Genomic DNA, 10,116 nt, shown 5'->3' on the forward strand with positions numbered 1-10,116 from the left:
GTGGGAAGAGGCTTTTGGAGTCTCAATTCGTCTCTCTTGGAAGAAGCGGAGATAAGACAGTCCTTTAAGGATTTTCTTCAGAGCCAGGTCCCCTTACTGGATCTTTGTAGTAGTAAGTCAGAGTGGTGGGAGATGTTCAAGGAAAGGGTGGCGAGATTCTTCCGCCAGCTCTCGAGCCTCAGGAGTCCGAGCAGGTACCGCCTGTATAAGGGCCTGAGGAGGAAACTCGAACATCTTGTCTCAACTGGAGGTAGCCGCGAGGAGATCTCCAGAGTGAAATCTTTGCTTATGAGGTGTCAGTACGATAGACACGCATCTTTGGTTTTTGAGAGGGATTATGGGAATTACCGCTCGCCAGACCCTTACAGAAACTGCAAGATGTCAGTGAATAGTAAAGTAGTTACAGGACTGGTCGACACTACGGGGTTCCTGAGGCGATCCAGATCAGGGATCCTGGAGGTTGTCAGATCCTTCTACTCGCATCTCTTGGGGAAGAGGGATCTTGATTGGGATGAGATGTCGGCTTTCCTGGCTGAAGCCATCCCCGAACCAGGGGTAGACCCCTCTCTTGACGTTTTGACAGAAATGATCAGGGAAGAGGAAGTTCAGTTGGCGATTGAAGGGCTTGCCCCAAAAAAATATCGCCTGGTCCAGATGGCTTAACATCTGAATTCTATAAGACCTTTAAGGACATTTTGGTTCCCCTCGCTCTTGACTGAGATATTCAATGAGTGTCTTTCCTCGGGCACTCTGCCAAAGTCAATGAGGAGGTCTGCTCTGATCATCCTGTCAAAGGGTAAGGACCCATCTTGCATTGAGAATTGGTGTCCCATAGCGCTTCTCAATGCAGACAGGAAGGTTCTGTCAAAGGTGCTGTTTAATCGGCTGGTGAAATTTGCACCCCGACTCCTTTCGGAGGCCCAGCATTGCTCTGTTCCAGGCCGCAGTGCATTTAGTGCTGTGCTCAGTGTCCGAGAGGCAGTGGAGCAGGGTAGGGCTGGTCACTGGAAGGGGTACATGCTGTCACTGGACCAGGCAAAAGCGTTTGATCGGGTTAATCACGAGTACCTCTGGTCCGTCCTTCTGAGATATGGCCTGCCGGGGGGGTTTGTTGATTGGCTTAAGACCTTGTACAATGGTTGGATTGGCAGCTTTTTTGAGGTTGGGTCCGGTGTTCGCCAGGGTTTTTCCTTGAGCCCGCTGCTGTATGTGTTTGCGATTGACCCTCTTCTTAGGAGGGTGGAGCGTGGACCGTTGGCCGGGATCGGGATGGACCAGGCAGCACCGGAAGCTACTCTGAGGGTGGTGGCGTATGCCGATGATGTCACTGTGTTTGTTTCCTCTCACGAGGAGGCAGTGTGGATGATGTCAGAGGTAGATCGCTACTCGGAGGCATCCGGGTCCAAGATCAACCAGGATAAGTGTGAGAGTCTCTGGCTGGGAGGAGGAGATCCTGGTTTTGATCTCCCAGACACCCTTCTGGGACCTAAAGTCTCTGCAAAAGTCCTTGGCATCGAATTTGGCCAGGGGGATTACCCCAAACAAAATTGGGACAGCAGGCTAGAGATCGCCACTCAGAAGGTGAACCAATGGAAGGGTCGGTCTTTGACCTTAAGGGAAAGGGTAAACCTGATTAAAACTTACCTGCTCCCTTTACTGATTTATCTGGGCAGTGTGTGCATCTTCCTGGAATCTCTCTGGACTCGGGTCTACAGTTTGTTCTTCCAACTGTTATGGGGGAATAGACTGAACCTGGTCAAGAGGGAGGTTACTTACCGTACGAGGAGACTAGGAGGGTTGGGTATGGTCAACCCTGTGGTATTCCTTGTGGATACCTTCATTAAGATCAATATTGCAAACCTCTGGAAAGAGAGGGCTCCTCCATGGGTATTCTCCTGTAGGGGATGGTTTCAGCCTTTCTTCCAGGAATGGGAGACAGGAGGGCAAGTGAAGGATCTTCGCACACCGCATGGACATCTTCCGGCTTACGCTACCTTGGTTCTGAAGGTAATTCGTCGGTGGGGTCTGGGAATGTGGGAGATCAGGACTCTGCCAAGGAAACTCCTTGACAATAGGGTTCTGTTGACCCATTTCCAGAGGCCTCTGGCGCTCAGGGACTGCCCAAGTTGGGATCTTGAGGTGGGTTTGCATCTTTTGAATTCTATCAGGATCCCCTCGAAGTTTTGGGACTTGGCTTGGCGCTGCTTCCATGGGAAACTGTGTGTGCGGGACAATCTGAAGTGTAGGAGCTCTGAGGACAGGAATTGTCCTCGGGAGCATTGTGGTACCTTGCTGGAAAGCATGGACCACTTCCTGCTTCATTGTCCCTTCAACACAGAGGTGTACAACAGGGTGGGTGCCTTCATTGGCTGGTCTCGGCTGGCCAGTCTCTCCTATGCGGAATGGGCCTATGGAGCATTCGGAGACCTTGGTGGTCGGGACCGCTGCACCTTATTTCTAGTTAGCGCAATGGTTAGGTATCACACGTGGAACGCACGGTGCTTAGTATCGACGCAACGAAAAATCCTCCCAGTGGACGATGTGTTTAGGACCACACTCGGTGACCTGGTGAAGGTGCGCTCTCTGGAGTATGGGAGACTGGGCACACGGAGGGCCGCGCTCCTCTGGAGGGGCTTTTCTTTTAGCGTGCCCTAGTCTGGTCATCTCCTTTCCTGGTGGTGGGCTGCTGCTGACACTGTAGATTTTTGTTTCGTTTGATCATTATACAGTGATGTAGGGCTGCAGGTGCCGAACTTGGGCTTCGTGATTTGTGATTATAGTGGTGTGTGCTGCTGTATATATTGTATATATTGTATATGGGGATATAGATTTGGGTGTAGGTGTTAGGTTGGGTGGTGGGAAAAGGGGGGAGGTGGGTTTATCTTGTGGGACTATGGGACACTGGGCTGTTTGGGGGAAAAACTGGCACTGCCTGATCTGGCCTATGGACGTTGGACATGAACTGAGGCATGATACGCATTAAAAAAATTAAAATAATAAAAATTATATATATATATATATATATATATATATATATATACACATACATATATATATATATATATATGTGTATATAGCCTTTGTTTGCTATTGTTTATTTGTTTTTGTGTGCTACTGTTTATATTGTTTGCTATTATTTAGTTTGGTGACCGGACCAGAAGGTGTAAGTACTTAATGTTAGTTATTATTAGTTATTATTCTGTATATATAATATGTGTGAGAGGAGAGGAAGAGCGGCTGGACCAGTGTTCATTATACTGATTATTTTCTGGACGATATTTCTGTTTTGTTTCTGTTACTATTATTGTTATGTTTTTCATTTTTATAATAAAAGATCTACAGGATGTAACTCAGGATCAGTAATGTAATGAATGTTCATAGTGACTGCACCAGCAGAATAGTGAGTGCAGCTTTGGGGTATGATACAGGATGTAACTCAGAATCCCTAATGTACTGTTTGTACACAGTGACTGCACCAGCAGAATAGTGAATGCAGCTCTGGAGTACAATACAGGATGTAACTCAGGATCAGTACAGGACCAGTAATTTATTGTATGTACACAGTGACTGTACCAGCAGAATAGTGAGTGCACCTCTGGAGTATAATACAGGATGCAACTCAGGACCAGTAATGTAATGTATGTACACAGTGACTCCACAGGCAGAATAGTGAATGCAGCTCTGGAGTACAATACAGGATGTAACTCAGGATCAGTACAGGATCTGTAATGTAATGTATGTACACAGTGACTGCACCAGCAGAATAGTGAGTGCAGCTCTGGAGTACAATACAGGATGTGACTCAGGATCAGTACAGGATCTGTAATGTAATGTATGTACACAGTGACTGCACCAGCAAAATAGTGAATGCAGCTCTGGAGTACAATACAGGATGTAACTCAGGATCAGTACAGGATCAGTAATGTATGTACACAGTGACTGCACCAGCAGAATAGAGAGTGCAGCTCTGGGGTATAATACAGGATGTAACTCAGGATCAGTACAGGATCTGTAATGTAATGCATGTACACAGTGACTGCACCAGCAAAATAGTGAATGCAGCTCTGGAGTACAATACAGGATGTAACTCAGGATCAGTACAGGATCAGTAATGTATGTACACAGTGACTGCACCAGCAGAATAGAGAGTGCAGCTCTGGGGTATAATACAGGATGTAACTCAGGATCAGTACAGGACCAGTAATTTATTGTATGTACACAGTGACTGTACCAGCAGAATAGTGAGTGCAGCTCTGGGGTATAATACAGGACGTAACTCTGGATCAGTAATGTCATGTATGTACACGAATTCTGCAATATATTTATTCAAACTGGTGTTACAAGCTGGAAATATTTTATTTTTTTTAAAAAACAAACAATTTTCAACTCTTGTATTTCTGGTTTTCTTATGAATAAATCATTTAACCCCTTTCAGATATTGGGTGTAATGGTACGCCAATGTAGGACTCCTTCCATTTGATGTGAGCTCTGGCTCTGAGCCCACATCTTTTCCGGCACATGTCAGCTGTTTTGAACAGCTGACACGTGCCTCTAACAGCCGCGGGTGGAATCGCGATCAACCTGCGGCTGTTAACTAGCTAAATGCTGTTAAACTGTGACAGCGACATTTAATACGCGCTTCCGGCAAGCACGCCGGAAATCCCGCCCATCAGTGCCTGTTTCACATGACCGTGGATTGCCGATGAGTTGGCATGACAACCAGAGGTCTCCTGGAGACCTCTATGGATGTCACTGACGGATTGCTATGAGCGCCTCTCGGCGCTCACAGCAAGTGAGCTATTCTGCTACATAGAGGCGATCTGATCAACAACTGCAGCTTCTAGTCTCCCATGGATTCTATTGAGGCGTGCAAAAAGTAAAAAAAAAAGTTTTTAAAAATATTTAAAAAATTGAAAAAATATAAAAGTTCAAATCACTCTCCTTTCGCCCCATTCAAAATAAAACAATAGAAAAACACCAACATACACATATTTGGTATCGCCGCGTTCAGAATCACCCGATCAATATAAAAAAAAATTAACCCGATTGCTAAACGGCGTAATGAGGAAAAAAGTCAAAACGCCAGAATTAAGTTTTTTTGGTCGCCACAACATTGCATTAAAATGCATTAAAATGCAATAACGAGCGATCAAAAGGACGTATCTGCACCAAAATGGTGTCATTAAAAATTGTTATTTTTTTTTACAAACTTTGGATTTTTTTTTCACCACTTAGAATCATAATGGCAGGTCAGTTTTAGCATTTAGTGAACATGGTAAAAAAAAAACAACAACTGTTGGATTGCACTTATTTTTGCAATTTCACAGCACTTGGAATTTTTTTCCTGTTTTTCTGTACATGATATGTTAAAACCAACGGTATCGGTCAAAAGTACAACTTGTCCCAAAAAAAACAAGCCCTCATAAGGCCATTTTGACCGAAAAAGAAAAGGTTATGTCTCTGGGAAGAAAGGGAGCAAAAAACGAAAACTCAAAAATGAAAATACCTCCAGGGGTTAAGGGGTTAAGCTTCCAATCAGCGAAGTGAATATAAAACAAGATTAATAATTGGACACAAAATCCCCTTTCTACCAATGTTCTTACAGAGCAACTTCTTATAAAGCCATAAAAAATCCAAACACTAAAGATTTACCAGAGAATGGATAGAAGAATACACAAAGATGACCACATGCTGTCAGGGACTAATCTAGTTATTCAGCTCTGGCAAAAATTAAGAGAACACTGAAAATGTTCAGTTTGTCTGATTTTTCTCTTTATAGGTATATTTTTGAGTAAACTGTGAATTGTTTTTTATTCTATAAACTTCTGACAACATGTCTCCGAATTTCAAAGCAATAATTTTTGTATTTTTTTTCTGACAAAAATGGTCAAAATTTAAAAAATAAAACCCAGTGCTTTGCGACCTCAAATAATGCAAAGAAAACAAGTTCATAATCATTTAGAAACAACAATACTAATGTTTTATCTCAGGAAGAGTTCAGAATTCAATATTTTGTGGAATAACCATGGTTTTTAATCACAGCTTTCATGCGTCTTGGCATGCTTTCCACCAGTCTTTCACACTGCTTCTGGCGCAAAAATTTAAGCAGTTCTTCTTTGTTTGATGGCTGGTGACTATCCATCATCCTCTTGATTACATTCCAGAGGTTTTCAATGGAGTTCAGGTCTGGAGATTGGGCTGCCCATGACAGGATTTTGATGTGGTGGTCTCTTAAGTTTGCTAGAGCTGTATAAGAACCTCTCTTATAAATGGTGAATCAGTCCGTTCAGGTGTGTACAGTGATGGTTCTGGGACCATGTCCTTACCGCATTACCCCAGTGTTAGGCTTGAATATACAGTACTTTCCATCATCTGCAAACCAAATGGCAGGCCACTTTTAGGTCACACCTGCATAAATTACACCCATTGTAGCATCTGGTTTGCAGGACAAAAATTAGATTGTGAGCAAATTGTCCCTGGGGAGGTTGATAGTGTAGGTGCTGTGGAAACCAGGGATAAAGATAAAAGGCACAAAGGTTGTATCTCCACATGGGTCCTGGAGTATAAGAGGCCCAAAGGTCATTATGTCCCATATAAGACCATTTATTTTCCCTACCAGTGATCGTTGGGGACCTAATGGAGATTTTGCCCTGGGGAACATGAGATACTAGTTTTGCCACTGTGAGAAACGTCCAGTCATTACAATAAATGATGGAAAGGATAATGGGAAATGAAATGCAGATCAATAGGAGACAAGGAAATTATACAAAAGAGGTAAAGTGGACCAGATATAGGTTCCAAGTTTTGCTATGGTGTCCTAAAGCAGTGGCACTGCATAAGATGGAGACCATGAGGGTACAGAATTTATCCCTTCTTGATAGTGTTTGAGGTTGAGTTGGGGGCTTGAAATTAGGTTAAGACTACGGTTTTTGGAGTTTGAACTATGATTAAGGTTGGAGCTAGTATTAAGGTTGAGGCAAAGACTAGGTTTGCAGCTATGACAAGCATTGGAGCTACATTTAGTGCTAAGGGAAGAGTTGTGGCTAAGACTAAAGTTGGAGCTAGGGTTAGGTCTAAGACTAGAGTTGGAGCCAAGACTAGAGTTAAAGCTAAGGTAAGGCAAGAGTTGGAGCTATGACTAGGCTTGGAGCTAGGGTTAGGGCTAAGACTAGTGTTGGAGCTATGCCTAGGCTTTGAACTAGGGTTAAGGCTAAGACTAGAGTTGGAGTTATGACTAGGCTTGGAGCTAGAGTTAAGGCTAAGACTAGAGTTGGAGCTATGACTAGGCTTTGAGCTAGGGTTAGGGCTAAGACTAGTATTGGAACTATGACTATCCTTGGAGCTAGAGTTAGAACTAAGACTAGAGTTGGAGCTATGACTAGGCTTGGTGCTAGGGTTAGGACTAAGACTAGAGTTGGAGCTATGACTAGGCTTGGAGCTAGGGTTAGGGCTAAGACTAGAGTTGGATCTATCACTAGGGTTGGAGCTAGGATTTGGGTTAAGACTAGAGTTGGATCTATCACTAGGGTTGGAGCTAGGGTTAGGGCTAAGACTAGAGTTGGATCTATCACTAGGGTTGGAGCTAGGGTTAGGGCTAAGACTAGAGTTGGATCTATCACTAGGGTTGGAGCTAGGGTTAGGGCTAAGACTAGAGTTGGATCTATCACTAGGGTTGGAGCTAGGGTTAGGGTTAAGACTAGAGTTGAAGCTATTAAAATAATTACTGAAAAACACACAAAAATTAATAAAAGAATCAGTGAAAAATATATATAAAAATCCATATATTTTTTTTTTTTATGTTTTGTTACAATTCTGAAAAAAGCAAAGGAAAGGGACTTGGGGAATGGTAGCAAGTCATGGGTTTTGGGGTGCAAAGTACACGCCTTGCTACCCCACTGCTCCATGGTGACTTTTTACAATAGTTCACCAGTGAGTCAATTCATCCCTGTTTTCAGTGTTTGCAGAAACGTAAGCTATAAGAGATGTATGAGAGAATTACAGCTCAGGCAGCTAGCACCCATACAAAGAGAAGAGATAGAAGAGAGCAGTCAGTACCTGGGGGTGAGAATGGTGTCCTCCTCTGCCTGCAGCCTCCCTGTAACTGAGCCTGCATCTGCCACAGCAATGTTATACTGAGCGTTGTGGGCTGATCCCTTCCAGGAAGTCCAGACGGGGAATTCTGGGCAGCTGGAAAGACGTCAAGAAGAGGAGCAAACTTATACAAAAAGCAGAGTTACAGTACATGGGTCTATAGTCTGCTCAGAGACTCCCAAACTCTGCCCCTGCCCATTGAGAGAGAGAGAGAGAGAGAAAAAAAAACAAAAAAAACAATCAGCACTCCCAATGTGAACACGTGCAAGCTGCAAACTGCATCACACAGATAAAAAAAAGAAGAGAACACAGCAGCACATGTACATGAATCGGCCATGTGAAAACACAGACAAATATACATTTCTCAAAAATATTTTTTCCAAAAATTTTTTTTCATAAACTTACAGTTAAAGATGAAATGGAGATTCTTAGTTTTTTATACAATTTTTATGAAAAAATATTTTTGAGAAATGTATATTTGTCTGTGTTTTCACATGGCCGATTCATGTACATGTGCTGCTGTGTTCTTTTCTCTTATATATAAGCACTGGAAATCAGCAGGCGGTAGAATATATCCAAGTTGATCCAGGTTACAAAACAGTCAAATGTTGGGACATAAGAGATTTAATTAAAAAGTGTCAATTTCCTATTTTTGTAGGGAGTTTTCCATTTAGAAGTAGATTGCGGTATTATGTAGATGTTGCGCAACATTTGAGGACTATATGACAGCACTATATAGCCTTTGGTTACAACTTGCGTTTTCTTTTTATCAGAGGCATAATTTGTGATTATTCCCCAATAACTCCAATAGAAGTATGCACCTGTGTGTTGCCCTTTGATTACCCTTTTTTTTTTCAAAACTTTTTATTGTATTCCTTTAAGAAATTGCTGAAGACTACACTTTTTTTGTGCAGTTAAATAAAAAAAATTGACACATAAGGTCAGGTGTATACCAAAAGGAAACTTTTAAGCATATGACAATAGCATGGGACTGGGTGGGTGTGTTAATGAAACCACAGTTGTATATGCAAAACATAATGGAGAAAAAAAATAAGGTGCGAACAGTCTCTTATCTTAGCGCCCGCCCTATGGCCATGTAAAAAATATTGGGTCATGAAATATAACCAAGAGTTTTGGAGTGCAGGACTGGCGATGGGCACTTACACACTACCCCAATGCATAAAGAGTCAACTCACTATTGTCACAGAAATTACCACTTGTGTGATAAAGTCTCATTATCTTTGTCTACTCTTGAAAAGAAACTATACTGATACATTCAGTGTGACATTACTTCCTCCTAAGCAAATGTATGTTATTTTAGGTTTACCGTAAGTTATGTGATAAACCCTTAGGCAAGAAACCAATGTGCTGTCATGCGGTGTGAAATTTCCATCGATCACATTCCAGTATTTTTGGATTCACATCCTCTAATGCAAAGAGGAAGATATTCATAAAGTTTCTCATATCGTCACAGGATGATTTCACGTTGCGGCTTTTTGATCAGTCTCAGATTCATATGCGCTACAATCTAATATATAAAGCTGAATGTGTGTGTGTGTGTATGTATGTATGTATGTATGTATGTCCGGGATTGGCATCTGAACCGTAGCAGCTACAGCCACAAAATTTTGCACAGTCACACGTCTGGACCCCGAGAGCGTCATAGGCTATGTTGTGAGGTGAAATTTTAACCCCGCGCTTTCCAATTCACCAAACAATTTTGCCCCTATCTACATAATGGGGAAAAAGTGAAAGGAAAAGTGTTGGAGGCGTCGCAGCTACAGGCACAAAATTTTGCACAGTCACACGTCTGGACCCTGAGAGCGTCAAAGCTATATTGTGAGGTGAAATTTTAACCCCGCGCTTTCCAAGTCACCAAACAATTTTGCCCCTATCTACATAATGGGGAAAAAATGAAAGGAAAAGTGTTGGAGGCAAATTAACAGCTGCCAGATGTGAACAAGGGGGACTTAAAGAATGACAGCGATGGCACCAAAGAGTATATACTGTACAGTTGCTAAGGTG

At 42.6% G+C, this 10,116-nt stretch overlaps 1 protein-coding gene across 1 annotated transcript in view; it reads right to left on the reverse strand.

The window, feature by feature from the left end:
* LOC143769333 (cathepsin K-like) overlaps positions 1-8,177 on the reverse strand; it is a 71,130-nt gene extending 62,953 nt beyond the window's left edge. Inside the window, exon 1 of the mRNA XM_077257821.1 lies at positions 8,056-8,177. The gene's annotated coding sequence lies outside the window, so the exon portion shown is untranslated. The remainder of the gene's footprint in view (positions 1-8,055) is intronic.
* Positions 8,178-10,116: the final 1,939 nt, after the last annotated feature.

This window comes from Ranitomeya variabilis, chromosome 1 (genome assembly GCF_051348905.1).
Source record: "Ranitomeya variabilis isolate aRanVar5 chromosome 1, aRanVar5.hap1, whole genome shotgun sequence".
Lineage (NCBI taxonomy): Eukaryota > Metazoa > Chordata > Amphibia > Anura > Dendrobatidae > Ranitomeya > Ranitomeya variabilis.